The following is a 22,083-nucleotide window of genomic DNA, read 5'->3' as shown; positions in this document are numbered from 1 at the left end:
AACAAATCAAAATATATTTTACATTTGAGATTCTTCAAAGTAGCGACCCTTCGCCTTGATGATAGCTTTGCACACTCTTGGCATTCTCTCAACCAGCTTCACGAGGAATGCTTTTCCAACAGTCTTGAAGGAGTTCCCACACACTAGGTGACCCGTTTCAGGAAACTAGGCATATGTCGCGGGTCACTTCATACCTTTAAGGGCACTCTTCGGCATTTCCTGTATGATCGATGAGGATCTCCATATTGCAATGTACGGTCCCTTACTAGATGTCCACTGGTGTTATTAAAACAGGCCGACGGCCTTGGGTCATCCCCCAGGGGCCAGTCTTTCAGGAAGTCATCAAGTATAGTATTTTGGACATTTGGTTTATGAGTTATAAAATGTTTAATTTTTGGAAACGTTTCTGTCACGCGGACTGACGCTGGAGGGACAAAGCGGGTACGGGGAGTAAACATTTAACTTATTATGGCTGGGGGGCCGTATTGAGTAGCTTGGATGAATAAGTTGCCCAAAGTAAATGGCCTGCTCCTCAGTCTCAGTTGCTACTATATGCATAGTATTATTGGTATTGGATAGAAAATAATGTAAAGTTTCTAAAACTGTTTGAATGATGTCTGTGAGTATAACAGAACTCATATGGCAGGCAAAATCCTGAGGAGAAATCAAAACAGGAAGTGAGAAATCTGAGCTTTGTATGTATTCACTGCAGTCCCCACTGCAGTCCCCAATAAAATCCCCTTGAGATATTAATGATGTTGCACTGCCTAGGGGTTCCAGTTGATCTCTATATACATTTGAATGAGACCTCTGCTGTGTTGTGGGAGTGAATGAGAGCAGAATCAATCATGTCTGGCAGTCAGCCATTTTTTGATCATGCGCATTCTTCATGGTATCCACTTGCGTTCCATTGCTCATGAAGACTCAAAAGAATACTCCGGTTGGAACTTTATTGAAGCTATATGTTAAAAACATCCCAATGATTGATTCTGTACTTAGTTTGAAATGTTTCTTCGACCTGTAATATAACTTTTTAAGTTGGTCCGACGTAACGCTGACCATAATGAGCGTTTGGATATGTATACCAAACGTGCTAACAAAAGAAGGTATTTGGACATAAATAACGGACATTATCGAAAAAAACTACACATTTATTGTGGACCTGGGATTCCTGGAGTACTTTCTGATGTAGATCATCAAAGGTAAGGGAATATTTATCATGTCATTTCTTGTTTATGTTGATGTCAACATGGCGGCTATTGTGACAAATTTTTCTGAGCGCCGTCTCAGATTATTGCATGGCTGGTTTATTCTGTAAAGTTTTTTTGAAATCAGACACAGCGGTGTCATTAAGCAGAGGTATATCTATAATTCCATGTGTATAACTTGTATTATCATCTACATTTATGATGAGTATTTCTGTTGAATGATGTGGCTATGCAAAATCACTGGATGTTTTCAGAATTAGTGAATTTAACGCGCCAATGTAAACTCATATTTTGATAAATATGAACTTTATCAAACAAAACATACAGTGGGGCAAAAAAGTATTTAGTCAGCCACCAATTGTGCAAGTTCTCCCACTTAAAAAGAAGAGAGAGGCCTGTAATTTTCATCATTGGTACACTTCAACTATGACAGACAAAATGAGAAGAAAAAAAATCCAGAAAATCACATTGTAGGATTTTTAATGAATTTATTTGCAAATTATGATGGAAAATAAGTATTTGGTCAATAACAAAAGTTTATCTCAATACTTTGTTATATACCCTTTGTTGGCAATGACAGAGGTCAAACGTTTTCTGTAAGTCTTCACAAGGTTTTCACACACTGTTGCTGGTATTTTGGCCCATTCCTCCATGCAGATCTCCCCTAGAGCAGTGATGTTTTGGGGCTGTTGCTGGGCAACATGGACTTTCAACTCCCTCCAAAGATTTTCTATGGGGTTGAGATCTGGAGACTGGCTAGGCCACTCCAGGACCTTGAAATGCTTCTTACGAAGCCACTCCTTTGTTGCCCGGGCGGTGTGTTTGGGATCATTGTCATGCTGAAAGACCCAGCCACGTTTCATCTTCAATGCCCTTGCTGATGGAAGGAGGTTTTCACTCAAAATCTCACGATACATGGCCCCATTCATTCTTTCCTTTACACGGATCAGTCGTCCTCGTCCCTTTGCAGAAAAACATCCCCAAAGCATGATGTTTCCACCCCCATGCTTCACAGTAGGTATGGTGTTCTTTGGATGCAACTCAGCATTCTTTGTCCTCCAAACACGACGAGTTGAGTTTTTACCAAAAAGTTATATTTTGGTTTCATCTGACCATATGACATTCTTCCAATCTTCTTCTGGATCATCCAAATGCTCTCTAGCAAACTTCAGACGGGCCTGGACATGTACTGGCTTAAGCAGGGGGACACGTCTGGCACTGCAGGATTTGAGTCCCTGGCGGCGTAGTGTGTTTCTGATGATAGGCTTTGTTACTTTGGTCCCAGCTCTCTGCAGGTCATTCACTAGGTCCCCCCGTGTGGTTCTGGGATTTTTGCTCACCGTTCTTGTGATCATTTTGACCCCACGGGGTGAGATCTTGTGTGGAGCCCCAGATCGAGGGAGATTATCAGTGGTCTTGTATGTCTTCCATTTCCTAATAATTGCTCCCACAATTGATTTCTTCAAACCAAGCTGCTTACCTATTGCAGATTCAGTCTTCCCAGCCTGGTGCAGGTCTACAATTTTGTTTCTGGTGTCCTTTGACAGCTCTTTGGTCTTGGCCATAGTGGAGTTTGGAGTGTGACTGTTTGAGGTTGTGGACAGGTGTCTTTTATACTGATAACAAGTTCAAACAGGTGCCATTAATACAGGTAACGAGTGGAGGACAGAGGTGCCTCTTAAAGAAGAATTTACAGGTCTGTGAGAGCCAGACATCTTGCTTGTTTGTAGGTGACAAAATACTTATTTTCCACCATAATTTGCAAATAAATTCAGCAGCAGGAGAGGCAGAAATATTTAGAGGAATGGACTTGGGATGAAATCCTAGACGGGAGAGGACCCTGGGCACAGCCAGGGGAATATCGCCGCCCCAAGGCAGAGCTGGAGGCAGCGAAGGCGGAGAGGCGCTGGTATGAGGAGGCAGCACGACGTCGCGGATGGAAGCCCGAGAGTCAGCCCCAAACATTTCTTGGGCGGGGGCACACAGGGAGTATGGCGAAGCCAGGTAGGAGACCTGCGCCACCTTCCTGTGCTTACCGGAGAGCGAGAGGGACCGGGCAGGCACCGTGTTATGCTGTGGAGCGCACGGTGTCCCCAGTGCAGGTGCATAGCCCGGTGCGGTACATACCAGCTCCTCGTATCGGCCGGGCTAGAGTGGGCATCGAGCCAGGTGCCATGAAGCTGGCTCTACGCATCTGGTCTCCAGTGAGTCTCCTTGGTACATGGCACCAGCCTTACGCATGGTGTTTGCGGTTCGACTGCACAGCCCAGTGCTCCGGGCGACCGGGAGCATTCAACCAGGTAAGGTTGGGCAGGCTCGGTGCTCAAGAGCTCCAGTGCACCTGCATGGTCCGGTCTATCCAGTGCCACCTACACGCACCAGCCTTCCGGTGGCAGCCCCCCGCTCCAGGCTTCCTGTGCGTGTCCAGAGCCCAGTACTCCCTGTTCCTCCTCCCCGCACTCACCCTGAGGTGCGTGTCCTCGGCCCAGTACCACCAGTGCCGGCACCACGCACCAGGCCTACAGTGCGCCTCATCTGTCCAGAGCCGCCAGAGTCTCCCGCCTGTCCTGAGCCGCCAGTCTCCCACCTGTCCTGAGCCGCCAGAGTCTCCCGCCTGTCCGTCCTGAGCCGCCAGAGTCTCCCGCCAGTCCGCATGGAGCCGCCAGAGTCTCCCGCCAGTCTGCATCAAGCCGCCAGAGCCGCCAGTCTGTCATGAGCTGCCAGTCTGCATGGAGCCGCCAGAGCCGCCAGTCTGTCATGAGCTGCCAGTCTGCATGGAGCCGCCAGAGCCGCCTGTCAGCATGGAGCCGCCAGAGCCGCCAGTCAGCATGGAGCCGTCAGCCAGCCAGGAGCTGCCAGAGCCGTCAGCCAGCCAGGAGCCGCCAGCCAGGCAGGAGCCACCAGAGCCGTCAGCCAGCCAGGAGCCGCCAGTCAGCATGTAGCCGCCAGTCAGCATGGAGCCGTCAGCCAGCCAGGAGCCGCCAGAGCCGTCAGTCAGCCAGGAGCCGCCAGAGCCGTCAGTCAGCCAGGAGCCGCCAGTCAGCCAGAAGCTGCCAGAGCCGTCAACCAGCCTGAGCTACCCCTCAGTCCTGAGCTACCCCTCAGTCCTGAGGAGTTTGTTTAGTTCAGTGGGGCCCTTTAGTAGGGTTGCCAGTCCTAGGTTGGCGGTGAGGGTTGCCGTTCCTAGGAGGAGACTAAAGCGGGCAAAGACTATGGTGGATTGGGGTCCACGTCCTGCGCCAGAGCCGCCACCGCGGACAGATGCCCACACAGACCCTCCCCTATAGGTTCAGGTTTTGCGGCCGGAGTCCGCACCTTCAGGGGGAGTACTGTCACGTTCTGACCATAGTTCTTTTGTGTTTTCTTTGTTTTAGTGTTGGTCAGGACGTGAGCAGAGTGGGCATTCTATGCTGTGTGTCTAGTTTTCCCATTTCTATATTTGGCCTGATATGGTTCTCAATGAGAGACAGGTGTTAGTCATTGTCTCTGATTGGGAACCATATTTAGGTAGCTTGTTTTGTGTTGTGTTTTTTTGGGGTGGTTGTCTTCTGCCTTTGTGTCGATGCACCAGATAGGACTGTTTCGGTTTTTCACATGTATTGTTTTGGTATTTTTGTAGTGTTCATGTTTAATGTCTTTATTAAACATGTTGAACACTAACCACGCTGCGCTTTGGTCCTCCTCTCCTTCAACGGAAAACCATTACAGGTAACAGATTTCTATCAGGAAACAAATACTTGAAAAGCCTAGGATGTTCAGCAATTAATTGCTTCAGATAGATAGTTATGCCCTCTGTTAGTATAGGAGAAAACACAATATTTACCATTTTTAGTAGTAACAGAAGCAGCTGCCAGTATTTTTCATGTTTCTGTACCACATCACCAAATATCAATGGCAAATTACAGAGAAGACACCAAGACTGAATAGCATTTAGACCCAAATCATTGCTCCCATCATCCAATTTGACTACAGGTGGACAATTCCTCCTCTCTGTGTAGCCATAGTTAAATGAATGAACTCTACCGTACACATCTTTAGCAGTCACAAAGTTGGCTTGTATATGCTGTAACACAAGTTACCGAACATTGTGCAATTCATAAAATGTCATGCATTATATCAACAGAATAATTGTCTGTAGTAACTAAGTACTGCAGAGAGTTCAATAAGCAAGCATGCTTCACACCGCACACATGAGGTAGTGTTGGGTTTGACAAGGGTCTGAGTGCATGTGTTTTTTTCATAAAGTCACTCTTGGGTTATCCTCAGAGAACACAGTTTGAAAATCCACTTTCTCAGTGAGGCAAAAACGGCAACAATAACGAGCACTAAATGATTCCACAAAACCAAACAGGCAATGTATACCAAGATTATCTCCAGTTACTGCCATGTATACGACCACTGAAGAAGGGAACTTCAATACCCTCTGTCTCAAGCACTTTCAAATGGCTTACTATTGGCTCAAGAATGTCAGCTCAGGGATTCAATCTAGCAAACATTTGGTTACTGGCCCAAAGCTCTAACCACTAGGCTACCTGACACCCCATCATAAAACAGTTGAATTTGCTATGCATTTCTCTTTTTAGAAAAGAGAAGATGTCTCTTCATATACAGTGGGGCAAAATAAATGTATTAACATTTTCTGGATTTCTTTTTCTCATTTTGTCTGTCATAGTTGAAGTGTACCTATGATGAAAATTACAGGCCTCTCATCTTTTTAAGTGGGAGAACTTGCACAATTGGTGGCTGACTAAATACTTTTTTGCCCCACTGTATAGTCCAGCTTACAAATCAAAGTAAACTCCCATCTTTAAAATTGTGCCCTGAGTTAAACATGTCACTTGTGTTTGGGTTCTTCAAAATTGACTGCAATGCCTGGAGAATTAGAATGTAAGACAATGTATCAGTTCTGACTATTTGATCATAAGTTCCAGTAGTTTTGTTTATTCTATTGTCAAATCTAACACCAATGACTTTCTCAACTGGTTGAACTGTTCTTAATTTTATGATATAAGCACTTTGTTATGATACCGAATTCAACAATGTGAAAGGATTTTCAATATTCTGAAAAGAATGTTGAATTTTTCTGATAGTTTGTGTCTTTTGAAGATATACATGTAAGAGTGGTTGTTTTAACTTGACCCTGTATCTCTTGAACCGCTTCTTCCATGGAAGATACACAACTATTTACAGTCGTCTGACCTACACCTGCAGCCTGGAGTTGTGCAATAGCAGACTCACACATATCAAGTGTGTTCTTGTTAGATATTGGTACAACATGGTTGCAACTAGAATTCGGATTACTTGGCTGATATCAACTGCTGTATTAGCATCCAAGTTAGCGTTTAACAAAATTTGTCAGTCTCCGGAATGTGCCCAGTTTAAATGCTTCCTTAAAGCCTGAAAATGTACCAAATACACAAATCTACTTGACCACATTTTAGTCTAAGAGTTCTACCAGGGCACATTCCATGCATCAACTTGAGATGCTTCACAAGCAAGTTGGTACTTCCATGACTAGCATGGCAAACAAAACATATCATCATAATTTAATCAGCATTAGAGCAGGAGTCTAGCTCTGAGCTCAGCAACCCTTGGAGCCTCCTTAACCTTCCCAATGTCTATGTTGTACACAGTTGTCTGTATGAAGGTGTACATGTTGCGCAGAATTGTATTTTAAGCAGTACCATGAAAAGGTCATTGAAGGCACCAAGAGAGCTCATTGACTTGCACGGCAAGGTTTGCTTGTCCAGGATGATGAAGTATGTATGGATGCTGCTCTTCCTGGTGCCGACAGCAAGAAGATATGGTTGGCGGCTCTGGTCAATCGCATCAAGGTGCTCTTGGATACTGGTTCGAAAAAAAACAAACACCTTCATTAGTTCATCATAACGGCTGCAGCACTGTCCAAGAATAAGAATGTCAATACAAACCTTTTGCAATATCCCAAGATGCTGTTCAGCTTGGGATGCAGACATCTTGCCTGGTCTTTTGCGGCCTTGTGATGAAGGAGGAATCAAATGGAGCAGGAGAAGGATGAAGGAAAAGTTATCGTCCCATCCTAAACAAATTAAAGATCCTGATTTAAAATGGTCAATTCCATCAGTGACATTAACATTTCAGAGTTATTTGAAATATAAATGATAAATTATGATAATCTAACCGTCAGCATTCATGTCAGCTCCCTCATTAACTGCAGAATCTGCCATCTGGATCAGCTCCTGGAGTTCAGCTCCCTGAGTGGACTTGCTTATCATGATGATCTTTTGCTTGAATATAGTTGGTCACCTCTCCAAAAACGTGATGTTCCCTCTTCAAACAGCAGCACAAAACACTGTTCAATCTGAAACAAATAAGACAAAGAACAAAACGTTCAATTTTAACCTCCAAAACAGAGTTTGAGTAAATCACCAGCCTACACATTAATTTAACTACTATTACGGAAGTGTTGTTTTTGTTTAAATTTACTGGCCAACCTGAATTGGCATCTAGAGATTAAACACAATAAAAGTCTTACCAAGCCCTTCACATCCAGAAAGCGTGGAAATTCGGTTAGGATGGTGGAGCATTTACTCGGGTCGTGGGTCATCTTCTTCCTGTACTCAAAGGTCAATCTCATCTTCTGTTTGACTGTTTCTTCATCAGAACAATGCTTCATAAGAGGAATGGCATCTCTGCACCGGTCTTCACTCAGGGTAGCCAAAGTGGATGAACTGGACTCCCTCTCAGCAGCTGGCCCTCCATAGTATAGTTGAGTGGGCCGTTTCTCAGATGAAGCCAAATACCTCTGAACGGTTTTCATTCTATACGAGAGGTACCCTTTAATATTAGGGTCGTAATATTGTTCCTTAAGAAAAGGAACATGGTTACTAATCTTGAAAGAAAAAACAAATAACCAAATCCTATTTGCTTTGGTCCCCAGTAAGCTAAATATCAGGAGTGATTTTTGAATCAGTATCATGCTCATCGAATTGATACAAGAGAAATCTTCTACCAATAGCAGTGGATGGTAAGCATTAGGCTAACCAACTATGTGACTGAGATACTGATACAGAAGTCATTTTTAACATTCAGCAGATATGAGAGCTAGTAATGCTCAACAATTTTCATTATGCATCTTTACTTTAAACTTACCCGTGAGAGTCTGTCATCGCCGAAACAAGAATATTGATCATCTTTCGTCTGGTGCAGTCAATCAGGCTTTTAGTTTTGTAGTACTCCTTGACGACAACCTCTCCACCAGGCTTTTCCTTCAGTATGCTCTCTATTAGCTGTAAAAAAAAATTTAAAAACAGCAGTGAAAAATCCATTTGATGGCAGGTGAATTGAAGAATGAATTACAAACTTACATTGTTTGCCTCGTCATCAGATCTTTGATGCTTTCGTGAGGGGCTTCCATCCTCGCTCAAAATGACTGCATCAACCAACTCATGGTCTTCATTTTTTTATTTCACCTTTATTTAACCAGGTAGGCCAGTTGAGAACAAGTTCTCATTTACAACTGCGACCTGGCCAAGATAAAGCAAAGCAGTGCGACAAAAACAACAGAGTTACAAACAAACGTAGAGTCAATAACACAATAGAAAAATCTATGTACAGTGTGTGCAAATGTAGAAGAGTAGGGAGGTAAGGCAATAAATAGGCCATAGAGGCAAAACAATTACAATTTAGCATCAACACTGGAGTGATAGATGGTACTGTGATAGACAACATCCAGTTAGCTGAGTAGAGTGTTGTGGGCAATTTTGTAAATGACATCGCCGAAGTCAAGGATCGGTAGGATAGTCAGTTTTACAAGGGTATGTTTGGCAGCATGAGTGAAGGAGGCTTTGTTGCGAAATAGGAAGACAATTCTAGATTACATTTTGGATTGGAGATGCCTAATGTGATTCTGGAAGGAGAGTTTACAATCTAACCAGATACCTAGGTTTGTGAAGTTGTCCACATATTCTAAGTCAGAACCGTCCAGAGTAGTGATGCTAGTCGGGCAGGCTGCTGCGGGCAACAATCTGTTGAAGAGCATGCATTTAGTTTTACTAGCATTTAAAAGCAGTTGGAGGCCACGGTAGGAGTGTTGTATGTCATTGAATCTCGTTTGGAAGTTTGTTAACACAGTGTCCAAAGAAGGGTCAGATGTGTACAGAATGGTGTTTTCTGCGTAGAGGTGGATCAGAGAATCACAAGCAGCAAGAGCGACATCATTGATATATACAGAGAAAAGAGTCGGCCCGAGAATTGAGCCCTGTAGCACCCCCATAGAGACTGCCATAGGTCTGGACAGCAGGCCCTCCGATTTGACACACTGAACTCTATCTGAGAAGTAGTTGGTGAACCAGGCGAGGTAGTCATTTGAGAAACCAAGGCTACTGAGTCTGTCAATCACCGCATTCTTATCGGCAGAGTCGAAAGGCTTGGCCAGGTCGATGAATACAGCTTCCCAGTACTGAATTTTATCGATGGCGGTTATGATATCGATATTGTGGAAAAGGTATGGTGGGATTTGAAATGGTCGGTGATCTGTTTGTTAACTTGGCTTTCGAAGATTTTAGAAGGGCAGGGTAGGATAGATATAGGTCTATAACAGTTTGGGTCTAGAGTTTCTCCCCCTTTGAACAGGGGGATGACCGCGGCAGCTTTCCAATCTTTGTGGATCTCAGATGATACGAAAGAGAGGTTGAACAGGCTGGTAATACATGTTGCAACAATTTTGGTGGATAGTTTTAGAAAGAGAGGGTCCAGGTTGTCTAACCCAGCTGATTTGTAGGGATCCAGATTTTGCAGCTGTTTCAGAACATCAGCTGTCTGGATTTGGGTGAAGGAGAAGCGGGGAGATGGGGGCTTGGGCAAGTTTCTGCAGGGGGTGCAGAGCTGTTGGCCGGGGTAGGGGTAGCCAGGTGGAAAGCATGGCCAGCCGTAGAAAAACGGTTCTTGAAATGATCGATTATGGCAGAATTATTGGTGGTGACAGTGTTTCCTATCCTCAGTGCAGTGGGCAGCTGGGAGGAGGTGCTCTTATTCTCCATGGACTTTACAGTGTCCCAAAACCTTTGGAATTAGTGCTAAAGGATGCAAATTTCTGTTTGACAAAGCTAGCCTTAGCTTTCCTAACGGACTGTGTATGTTGGTTCCTGACTTCACTGAAAGTTGCATATCGCGGGGCTATTCCATGCTAATACAGTGCACCAAAGGATGTTTTTATGCTGGTCAAGGGCAGTCAAGTCTGGGGTGAACCAAGGGTTGTATCTGTTCTTAGTTCTACATTTTTTGAATGGGGCATGCTTATTTAAGATGGCGAGGAAAGCGTGTTTAAAGCGCAACCAGGCATCCTCTAATGACAGGATGAGGTCAATATCCTTCCAGGACACCCAGGCCAGGTCGATTAGAAAGGCCAGCTGGCTGAAGTGTTTTAGGGAGCATTTGACAGTGATGAGGGGTGGTCGTTTGAACGCGCACCCATTACGGACGCAGGCAATGAGGCAGTGATCGCTGAGATCCTAGTTGAAGACAGCAGAGGTGTATTTAGAGGGGAAGTTGGTCAGGTTGATATCTAAGAGGGTGCCCATGGTTACGGATTTAGGGTTGTACCTGGTAGGTTCCTTGATAATTTGTGAGATTGAGGGCATCTAGCTTAGATTGTAGGATGTCCGGAATTTAGGTTTAAGCATATCAAAGTTTAGGTCACCTAACAGTACGAACTCTGAAGATAGATGGGGGGCAATCAATTCACATATGGTGTCCATGGCACAGCTGGGGGCCGAGGGGGGTCTATAACAAGCGGCAATGGTGAGAGACTTGTTTCTGGGAAGGTGGATTTTTTAAAGTAGAAGCTCGAACTGTTTGGGCAGACCTGGAGGGTATGACAGAACTCTGCAGAACTCTGCATGTTGTAGTTGGGATGGAAATTTCTGGATTTTTGGTGGCCTTCCTAAGCCAGGATTCAGACACAGCTAAGACATCAGGGTTGTTGGAGTGTACTAAAGCAGTGAATAAAACAAAGCGAGGAGGCTTCTAATGTTAACATGCATGAAACCAAGGTTTTTGCAGTTACAGAAGTCAACAAATGAGAGTGTCTGGGGAATGGGAGTGGTGCTGGGGGCTGCAGAGCCTGGGTTAACCTCTACATCACCAGTGGAACAGAGGAGGAGTAGGATAAGGGTACAGCTAAAGGCTATAAGAACTGGTCGTCTAGTGCATTCGGAACAGAGAGTAAAAGGAGCAGATTTCTGGGCGTGGAAGAATAGATTCAAGGCATAATGTATAGACAAGGTTATGGTAGCATGTGAGTAAAGTGGAGGTAAACCTAGGCATTGATTGATGATGAGAGGGGTTATGTCTCTAGAGGCACCAGTTAAGCCAGGTGAGGTCACCGCATGTGTGGAGGGTGGAACAAAAGGCCTATCTAAGGCATATTGGGCAGGGCTGGGGGCTCTACAGTGAAATAAGAAAAAAAAATCACTAACCAGAAAAGCAATAGACAAGGCATATTGACATTGGGGAGCAGCATGTGTAGCCGAGTGATCATAGGGTCCAATGAGTGGCAATAGACCTGATTGAGTAGTCGCTAATACGCTAGGCGAGCTGGAGACACGGCGATTCAGACAGCAAACGGGCCGGGGCAAGCAGATGGGCCTCCGGCGACATCGCAATGGAAGAGCCTGTTGAAACCCCTCAGACGGTTACGTCGGCAGACCAGTCGTGATGGATCAGAGGGGCTCCGGGTCGGCAGTAAATGGTCAAGGCCAATTGGCAAAAGAGGTATTGTAGCTCAAGAATTGGCTGGTGTACCTCTTTGGCTAGCCGGGAGATGGGTCTAGCTCCAGGCTAACTGGTGCTTGCTTTGGGACCGGGAGTAGCCACTCGGATTACAGCTAGCTAGCTGCGATGATCCGGGGAAAAGGTTCAGAGCTTGCGGTAGGATTCCGATGCAATGGTCTGAACCACCCATCACAGAACTGGCAGAGACATGTCTCATCAGGGAAGATTCTGAAATACACAAAGATGACAATACAGGCATGTCACGTGTATGGTTATATTGAAAGTGATGCCACAAGTAACCAAGACATACCTTTAGCATCGTTGTTCAGTGTGAGCTTGAGAACACCAAGATCTGGCCATTTCACTACCTCCTCAAACATCCCCATCAACTTCAGTTCTGGACCCATCATATAGCTTGGCCTCTGATAAACTAGTAAGTGGGATCTCAAATGACAAACATTAAAACAACCTACAATTACAATCGTAATGGTAAGAGTAATCATACTGACTTGTAAATGTATGACCACAATACATTTATTTCCAATCACAAATGAAAAGTTTACCTCCAATCAAAAGGTTTTCAAGTGTCAGGTCAATGATCTTGACATTTTTGTTCACCATTGAATTTCACCCTGATCAGCATGACTAGGTCTGAAAGCAGTTAATGGTCCGAAATAAGACCAAAATGGATGAAAAGGCATTACATTTGTATTTCAATCACAACATTATATCAGGACGACTACAAACATTTTCACCAATAACCCTTTACTTAGCAAAGCTCATTTCAATGTATATTCTGAAAATATTGGATCATGACCACAACATACTATTCATGACCACAACTGATATTACTTGAAGCAGGTCCCAAACTACAGCAAACAGACGATTCAATTCATATTCACTGTCCTGAAATATGGACAGCCTAATTAGGCCAGTAAAATACACTCGTAATTCCAGCTAGTCACTATATTATATTGTCATGTTCGAGGAGCAGTCTTACAAGCCCGCCAAAATCAACTGGTGATAACGTGAGTGGGAAACGAAGTTAGCTAGACTAGCTAGCTGCCGATGCAATGGTCACAATATGTATCTGTAAGCATCACCCTAAAGTCAAAAATGTAGTTATAATTTGGCTAAATAAACAACTCACCTTAATCAGATTAGTCCTCAATATATAGTAAGCAGCTGAAATAAAGAGAATAAACTAGCGTGAGGCTAAAAAAAAAGCTTGGTGCTGAAATGACACACGCGTGGAACCACCACGTGGAACAGACTAACTGCGTCTAGCAAAGACGTGCAAAAAGTGAAACGCAAGTAACTCTAACATTAGCTGCACACAATCAAAACTGTTGCTTTTTATGTTACACTGAAAGTGTCAAGTATTTAAATTAAAATAGCTAAATAATATCAGCAAAATAACACTTTTTGGGTTACTACATGATTCCATGTGTATTATTTCATAGTTTTGATGTCTACATTGTAGAAAATAGTAAAAATAAAGAAAAACCCTGTCATGTGTTACACGGAGCGAAACAGGTGAACCCAAGTGCAGACTCAGACAAGGAACTGGGATGAGGTAACCAAGGTATTTATTGAAACACTGGGGGAGATTGAGTTTTAATACAATACGCTAAAAAACAAGATTTATCAATAATGGCTGTTGATTTTTTATTTTACCTTTATTTAACTAGGCAAGTCAGTTAAGAACAAATTCTTACTTTCAATGACGGCCTAGTTCAAAGACAGAACGACATATTTGTACCTTGTCTGCTCGGGGATTCGAACTTGCAACCTTTTGGTTACCAGCCCAACGCTCTAACCACTGGGCTACCCTTCAAAACTTTTGAATCTTTCAACTTTCCACCCATTTGCAATTGAACCGCTTGTAGGAAAATATAGACAGGACCCAAACGTAACGTAACTCGTATTGGTAAACATGAATATAAAATGAACTTATTTAAAAATGATCTCCTGATATACCTGACCAATATTGAAAACTCAATGCCCCAGCATCTCCATTGCTTCTCTCCCTCCTTCGGCGAGTGTTCAGGATCAGAGCCTGAACCCATGGAGGTAGAGGTCACACGCCTTCCCGCGGCGGAACGACGCGGCAATTAGGGCACCAGCTCCAGTGGTGTCCAGTACTTCAGAATCCGGGATCCACTAGGGCAGAGGGACCGTCACGTGATGTTCCATCCCCTGGGCCAGGAGGGAGTATTCCAGCTACTGCTCTTCCTGTTAGACTCTTTTTAGTACCCATCACTGTGGCTGACTGTCCCTCATGCCCTGTGTCTACAGCTTTAGTGGATTCCGGCGCCGCAGGGAACTTTATGGATCAGACCCTTGCCTCCTCTCTCAACATTACCATCAACCTGCTCTCCCCTTTTCCGGTTCAAGGTCTTGTCTATTGGCCATAATTATCTGGAACCTGACTCAACCACTCACCCTCACCGTGGAGCCCAATCACCAGGAAAACATCCCCTTCTCCATCACCAGTGCACCAGTTCAGAAGATCATCCTCGGCCTACCTTGGCTTCAACGCCATAACCCTACCATCTCATGGTCGAGGATGAGAATCACTGACTGGTCACCTGAATGGTTGCACATTTAACATGCTGGTGGAAATGTGGTAAAATGGATTTAAGTTCCCTGCGTTAAAGTCCCTGGCCACTAGGAGCACCGCCTCTGGATTAGCGGTTTCCTGTTTGCTTATGGCAGTATAAAGCTCATTGAGTGCAGTCTTAGTGCCAGCATCGGTCTGTGGTGGTATGTAGACAGCTACTAAAAATACAGAAACTCTTTAGGTAGATAGTGTGCTCTACAGCTTATCATGAGATACTCTACCTCAGGTGAGCAAAACCTCGACTTCCTTAGATATCATGCACCAGCTGTTGTTTACAAATACACATAGACCACCACCCGTCTTACCATAGGCTGCAGTTCTATCCTGCCAATACAGTGTAAAACCCGCCAGATGGGTGAAACATAAGATATTACAGTTTTCAATGTCCCGTTGGTAGTTTAATCTTGCTCGTAGGACACCAATTTTTATTTTACAATGATTGCATGTTTGCCAATAGAACGGATGGCAAAAAAAATAAGTTATAAACAACGTTAAAAAAACAAACTAAGTAACAGTTGGTTAGGAGCACGTAAAGCGTCAGCCATCCTCTCTGTCGCCATTTACTCAGTACTTTGTTGAAAGACTTTGGCAGCGATTACAGCATCAAGTCTTCTTGGATATGACGCTGTAAGCTTGGCACACCTGTATATAGGGAGTTTCTCCCATTGTTCTCTGCAGATCCTTTGAAGAACTGGCATGTTGGATGGGGATCATTGCTGCACAGCTATTTTCACGTCTCTCCAGAGATGTTCGATCGGGTTCAAGTCCGGACTTTGGCTGGGCCACTCAAGGACCTTCAGAGACTGTCCCAAAACCACTCCTGCATTGTCTTGGCTGAATTTTTAGGGTCGTTGTCCTGTTGGAATGTGAACCTTCATCCCTGTCTGAGGTCCTGAGCACTCTGGTGCAGGTTTTCATCAAGGATCTATCTAAACTTTGCTCTGCTCATCTTTGCCTCGATCCTGACTAGTCTCCCAGTCCCTGCCGCTGAAAAACATCCCCACAGCATGATGATGCCACCAGGTTTCCTCCAGATGTGATGCTTGGCAATCAAGCCAAAGAGTTCAATCTTGGTTTCATTAGATCAGTGAATCTTGTTTCTCATGGTCTGAGAGTCTTTAGGTGCCTGTTGGCAAACTCCAAGCAGGCTGTCATGTGCCTTTTACTGAGGAGTGGCTTCCACCTGGCCCCTCTACCATAAATGCCTGATTGGTGGAGTGCTGCAGAGATGGTTGTCCTTCTGGAAGTTTCTCCCATCACCACAGAGGAACTCTAGAGCTCTTTCAGAGTGACCATCAGGTTCTTGCTTCCCTGATCAAGGCCCTTCTCCCCTGATTGATCAGTTTGGCCGGGTGGCAAGCTCTAGGAAGACCCTTGGTGGTTCCAAACTTCCTCCACTTAAGAATGATGGAGGCCACTGTGTTCTTGGGGACCTTCAATGCTGCAGAAATGTTTTTGGTTCCCTTCCCCAGATCTGTGCCATGACACAATCCTGTCTCTGAGCTCTACTGACAATCTCTTCGACCTCATGGCTTGGCTTTTGCTTATATAGACAGGAGTGTGCCATTCCAAATCATGTCCAATCAATTGAATTTACCACAGATGGACTCCAATCAAGTTGTAGAAACATTTTAACGATGATGAATGAAAACAGGATGCACCGGAGTTCAATTGTAAGCCTCATAGCAATGGGCCTGAATACTTATGTAAAAAAGGTATTTCTGTTTATATTTAATACATTTACAAAAATAAATGTGAAAAAACGTTTTTTTCCCTTTGTCATTATGAGGTATTGTTTGTAGATTGCTGAGATGTTTTTATATATATTTTAGAGTAAGGCTATAACGTAACAATGTGGAAAAAGTAAAGGGGTCTGAATACTTTCCGAAGTTACCGTACAGTTAAATGCACTTAAGAAGAACAATGGGTGCATACTCATACCCAGAATCTTGTTCACATGTTTAAATGATAAAGTTAAGAACATGAACAACTTCATAGTTTTAAGAACAGTATAACAATATGGAAGAAAATTAAACATATTCTACAAGAATCAATATCACTCCCAAAAAACACAACCCTATGGAAAGCTTTTTAGAATTCACCGATAAATTGGTCCACATGGAAAACTAAAGACATAGAAACTCTAAATGACTTGGTAATAAGAAAGAAAGAAAAATCTCCATTGACAGAATTAAAAAACCATTTTGGACTGACCAATGTAGCTATTTTCAAACCCTTGCAAGTTAAGAGTTTCATATCACAAAATTGTATTTTGAAATCTTTTGAACATGATAGCAATCTTAAGGGAATCCTATTTGAGTCTGAAAATTATATTCATATGATAGGTAAGATATACAAAACCTTGCAGTGAGCCTATCCAACTGACAATCTCTTAGAAAGAAAATGAGCTGCTGTAACCAAGACATAAAAAGAACTGATATCGGCACAAGATGGAGGGAATGTTGGAACATAACTAATGACATTACCGTTAACAAAAATGTATGCTTAATCCATTATAAACTAATGTACAGAATATTCAGTTCAAGTTGGAAGTTTAGATACACCTTAGCCAAATACATTTCAACTCAGTTTTTCACAATTCCTGAAATTTAATCAGAGTAAATTCCCTGTCTTAGGTCAGTTAGGATCACCACTTTATTTTATTTGAATGTGAAATGTCAGAATAAGAGTTGAATGATTTATTTCAGCTTTTATTTTTTTCATCACATTCCCTGTGGGTCAGAAGTTTACATACACTCAATTAGTATTTGGTAGCATTGCCTTTAAATTGTTTAACTTGGATCAAACGTTTCGGGTAACCTCCCACAATAGGTTGGGTGAATTTTGGCCCATTCCTCCTGACAGAGCTGGTGTAACTGAGTCAGGTTTGTAGGCCTCCTTGCTCGCACAAGCTTTTTCAGTTCTGCCCACATATTTTCTATAGGATTGAGATCAGGGCTTTGTAATGGCCACTCCAATACCTTGAGTTTGTGATCTTTAAGCTGTTTTGCCACAACTTTGGAAGTATGCTTGGGGTCATTGTCCATTTGGAAGACCCATTTGCGACCAAGCTTGAACCCATTTGCGACCAAGCTTTATGTTGCTTCAATATATCCACATCATTTTCCTACCTCATGATGCCATCTATTTTGTGAAGTGCACCAGTCCCTCCTGCAGCAAAACACCCCCACAACATGATGCTGCCACCCTCGTGCTTCACGGTTAGGATGGGGTTTTTCGGCATGGAAGCTTCCCCCTTTTTCCTCCAAACATAACGATTTTCATTATGGCCAAACAGTTCTATTTTTGTTTCATCAGACCAGAGGACATTTCTCCAAAAAGTACAATCTTTGTCCCCATGTGCAGTTGTATGCAATGTGCAAAGTGTATGTAAACTTCTGACCCACTGGAATTGTGATACAGTGAATTATAAGTGAAATAATCTGTCTGTAAACAATTGTTGGAAAAATGACTTGTGCCATGCACAAAGTAGATGTCCTAACCAACTTGCCAAAACTATAGTTTGTTAACAAGAAATTTGTAGAGTGGTTGAAAAACGAGTTTTAATGACTCCAACCTAAGTGTATGTAAACTTCCGACTTCAACTGTATTATACAAAATTCCCTAAATCTATAGCATAACGGTAGAGTCATGTCTTAAATGTAAAACTAACAATGACGCAATAATCCATGTCTTCTGGGAATGCTATGAAGTCCAAAAGTTATGGGCAGAGTTATAAAGTTGACTGTCAGAAGTATTACAATGTACATCTACTAATAATTTGACTGTCTGCATATTTCAAGACATGGCCATTGAGGGTGCAGTTAGATACCAGATGGGTTCTCATCAATGATCATCAATGATCCTGAAAAAATGTATACTTAAATACTGGAAATCAACCAATGCTCCATTGTTAACACAATGGAAAGGTCAAATGCTTTATTATCTAAATGTTGAAAGAGTGTGGGTGACGGAGAGAACCAAAATGATGCAGTTTGAGGCCATGTGGCAGAGAGTGATGCAGGTGCTGGAGATGGGGGTGTGAGCAGGTGAGTCTGGGCAGGCTAATGTTGTTGATGTTTGTGTGTGTTTGTATACTGTCATTTGTATGTGTATGTTTCGTATTGTAAAAAAATATATATACAGTAGATTCCGCCCCCTAGGTAGATGGGGCTTTCCAAAACCTTGGGCTAGTTATAAAAACTGAATGAACAACACACCAAGTAGCTAGTAGCAAGCAAGTCTGTGACCTCAGAACTTCTCTAGAAGAATCAATCAAGTTGTCGAAACATCTCAAAGATGATGAACGGAAACCCGATGCACCTGAGTTTTATTTCGTGTCTCATAGAATACTTAGGTATTTCTGTTTTTCTTTTTAAATACATTTGCAAACATTTCTAAAAACCTGTTTTCGCTTTGTCATTTTTGGTTATTGTATGTAGATTGATGAGGGACATTTTTTTTTTAAATTGATTTTAGAATAAGGCTGTAATGTAACAAAATGTGAAAAAAGTCAAGGAGTCTGAGTACTTTCCCTGTACATTTGCTATGAATGCAGGAGTTTGTGGTTGAGGTGGTGATCCGTCTAGGATATGTCTGCCAGACATGCACTTGGGTGTTAATTGTGTGTCGCCTGCATAGCGAGAGATGTGAGGTTATGGAGCCAAGTGACTTGCCTAAACTATGAGCAGACAAATAGACTGGAAGTAGGAACTTTCGGATTCTAACAGTGAAATTAAAAGACGACCCGTTTGAGATCGCTGGGGAGTTTTTATTTATTTATGACTAAAACGTAATGTTGTTAACATTAGATATGATTATCTAAGTGGCAGAGCCATTGTGAAATTCTCCTTCAACTCTAATTTGTTTGAGGGGCACCGTACTACTCTGGCTGACCCTCTAAAACAATATATTTCACTGTACCTATTTAGTGTGTGACAATAAACCGTTTGGAATAGAGCTCACCCACTGGATCATATGCATCAGCCTATAAGGCACTTTGCTGGCTAATATGCCTGCAAGGAGCTTTGCACATTAAATAGCCTACAAGGCAGCATACTGCCTTATCAGCCTCTGAGGCTTCTATTGAATCTGAAAGCTAATCTATTCAGCCTGTCAGGAATGGAGCTCTGTAAATGTAAATATTATCCACAAAACATTAAGTGTTAGAATTATATAAATATTAGTTTTGCAAGCTAACAACCAGCATAAATAACTAGCCAGTTTGCTAGTTAGCTCACAATATAGCCCACAAGACTAGCTAGCTAAGTTGCCTTAATTTTAAAAGATGCTAGCTATATATATATTTTTTTCCTTCAGAGAGTGAATGTAATAAGTCTTACATGGAGAAAATCAGACCTCTCTGAAATGAAAATGGATGGCCCTCACTTCAGCAAAATATATTTACCTAAACCCTCCCTGAACGCTTAAAAAAACAAGCAACCTTTACCTATACCCAAAATATTCATTCAAATGTAAAGTGGATAGCAGAGAACATGTCTATAGTTCTAATCTATACCCTCACTTCTTGGACAGACCATTTTTAGAAACTGTTCTTCATCCTCTAAGTATTACATGGCAACGCAGGAATTTTGATAGCGCACAGGGTTGCGGGCCAGAAGGTTGTGGGGTTGCAGACCACCATGGACAAGTTTAGGGGTAGAAAGATCTCATATATAGTAAAAGCATTGCATGAATCGATCATTGTATTTGCAGGTCTGAGAAGAACAAAAAAGCCCTTTATAAACATTTCATGCAATTCTATGTCACCTCCATCCACTCTTTAAATAGCCTACTGCCGTGTCAGTGAAGGGCTGTTAAATTACAACCAACACTCGAATTGAGGGGTTATGAGAGGTCTACTTTTTATTAAAGAATATGACAAATTACAGGCTAAGAATGGACAGAAAAATAGGCCTGTGTTCATTTTCTTATATTTTCTTATGCCAAATTAGTGTGTTTTGTTTCTAACAAAACTGTCCATTTTTACTAATAATGAAATCTGAGCCATCATTAGAAATCTGAGCATGGTACTTTAAGAAGCTAGGCCTACCTTTCTACACCAAACAGAGTAGGCCTACTGATTCAGAAAAATATAAGCTTTAACTGCTGGCTACTCTTCTTCCATGGCTTACTCCAACGAAAGAAGGCCACAAGTGTTTCCCTAAAAGCTGTCTGGGTTTAAACATATTTTATTCTACAGAAAGTGACTAGCTTAATAAATTGGTAGTGAAAGAATTAGATTACTTCCCAAACAAAGTAAATGTTTTGTCCTCTCGGCTACAGCAGGTTGTAGTTCAGCATCTGAATGTCAAAGAAACAAAACAATGATCTCCTCATATACGTCAGAGTCACATCTTACCCACTGTATTTTTAAAAATCAAATCAAATATTATTAGTCACATGTGCCGAATACAACAGTTGTAGACCTTACAGTGAAATCCTTACAAGCCCTTAACCAACAATGTAGTGAAAAAAAAATAATATCCCAAAACAATAATAAGACATAAAAGTAACAAATAATTAAAGAGCAGCAGTAAAATAACAATAGCGAGGCTATATTCAGGGGGTACCGGTACAGAGTCAATGTGCGGGGGGGCACCGGTTAGTCGAGGTAATTGAGGTAATATGCACATTACCGTTCAAAGGTTTGTGGTCACTTAGCTTTTCTTTCAAAAACATGGAAATGTCTATTTCTTTTGTCCATTAAAATAACATCAAATTGGTCAGAAATACAGTGTAGACATTGTTCATGTTGTAAATGATTATTGTAGCTGGAAGCGACAGATTTTTTATGGAATATCTACTTAGGCATACAGAGGCCCTTTATCAGCAACCATCTCTCCTGTGTTCCAATGGCACAATGTGTTAGCTAATCCAAGTTTATAATTTTAAAAGGCCAATTGATTATTAGAAAACCCTTTTGCAATTATGTTAAAACTGTTGTTCTGACTAAAGAAGCAATACAACTGGCCTTCTTTAGACTAGTTGAGTGTCTGGAGCATCAGCATTTATGGGTTCGGTTACAGGCTCAAAATGGCTAGAAACAAAGACCTTTCTTCTGAAACTCGTCAGTCTATTCTTGTTCTGAGAAATGAAGGCTATTCCATGCGAGAAATTGCCAAGAAACTGAAGATCTCGTACAACGCTGTGTATTACTCCCTTCACAGAACAGCGCAAACTGGCTCTAACCAGAATAGAAAGAGGAGTGAGAGGCCCCAGTGCACAAGTGAGCAAGAGAACAAGTACATTACAGTGTCTAGTTTGAGAAACAGACGCCTCACAAGTCCAGCATCCCAGAGTCGCCTCTTCACTGTTGACCTTGAGACTGGTGTTTCCCAGGTACTATTTAATGAAGCTGCCAGTTATTAAAGTGAATATGCATAGATAACAGAGAGTAGCAGCAGCGTAAAAGGGGGGAGGGGTTTAATGCAAATAGTCTGGGTAACCATTTGATTAGATGTTCAGGAGTCTTATGGCTTGGGGGTAGAATCTGTTTAG

At 42.5% G+C, this 22,083-nt stretch overlaps 1 long non-coding RNA gene across 1 annotated transcript; it reads right to left on the bottom strand.

Annotated features, from left to right (window-relative positions):
• Positions 1 to 4,534: 4,534 nt before the first annotated feature.
• On the bottom strand, positions 4,535 to 8,705 carry LOC115134814 (uncharacterized). Its single transcript, XR_003864388.2, has 6 exons — positions 8,555 to 8,705; positions 8,340 to 8,476; positions 7,723 to 8,052; positions 7,369 to 7,548; positions 7,139 to 7,266; positions 4,535 to 7,055 (listed from the first exon to the last, which is right to left on the bottom strand). It is a non-coding gene; the product is annotated as an uncharacterized LOC115134814 (long non-coding RNA).
• Between the last annotated feature and the right edge of the window lie 13,378 nt (positions 8,706 to 22,083).

Source organism: Oncorhynchus nerka, linkage group LG9a (assembly GCF_034236695.1).
Source record: "Oncorhynchus nerka isolate Pitt River linkage group LG9a, Oner_Uvic_2.0, whole genome shotgun sequence".
Classification (NCBI taxonomy): Eukaryota; Metazoa; Chordata; class Actinopteri; order Salmoniformes; family Salmonidae; genus Oncorhynchus; species Oncorhynchus nerka.
Note: the sequence above shows the minus strand (reverse complement) of the source record. Positions and strands in the feature narration are given on the sequence as shown.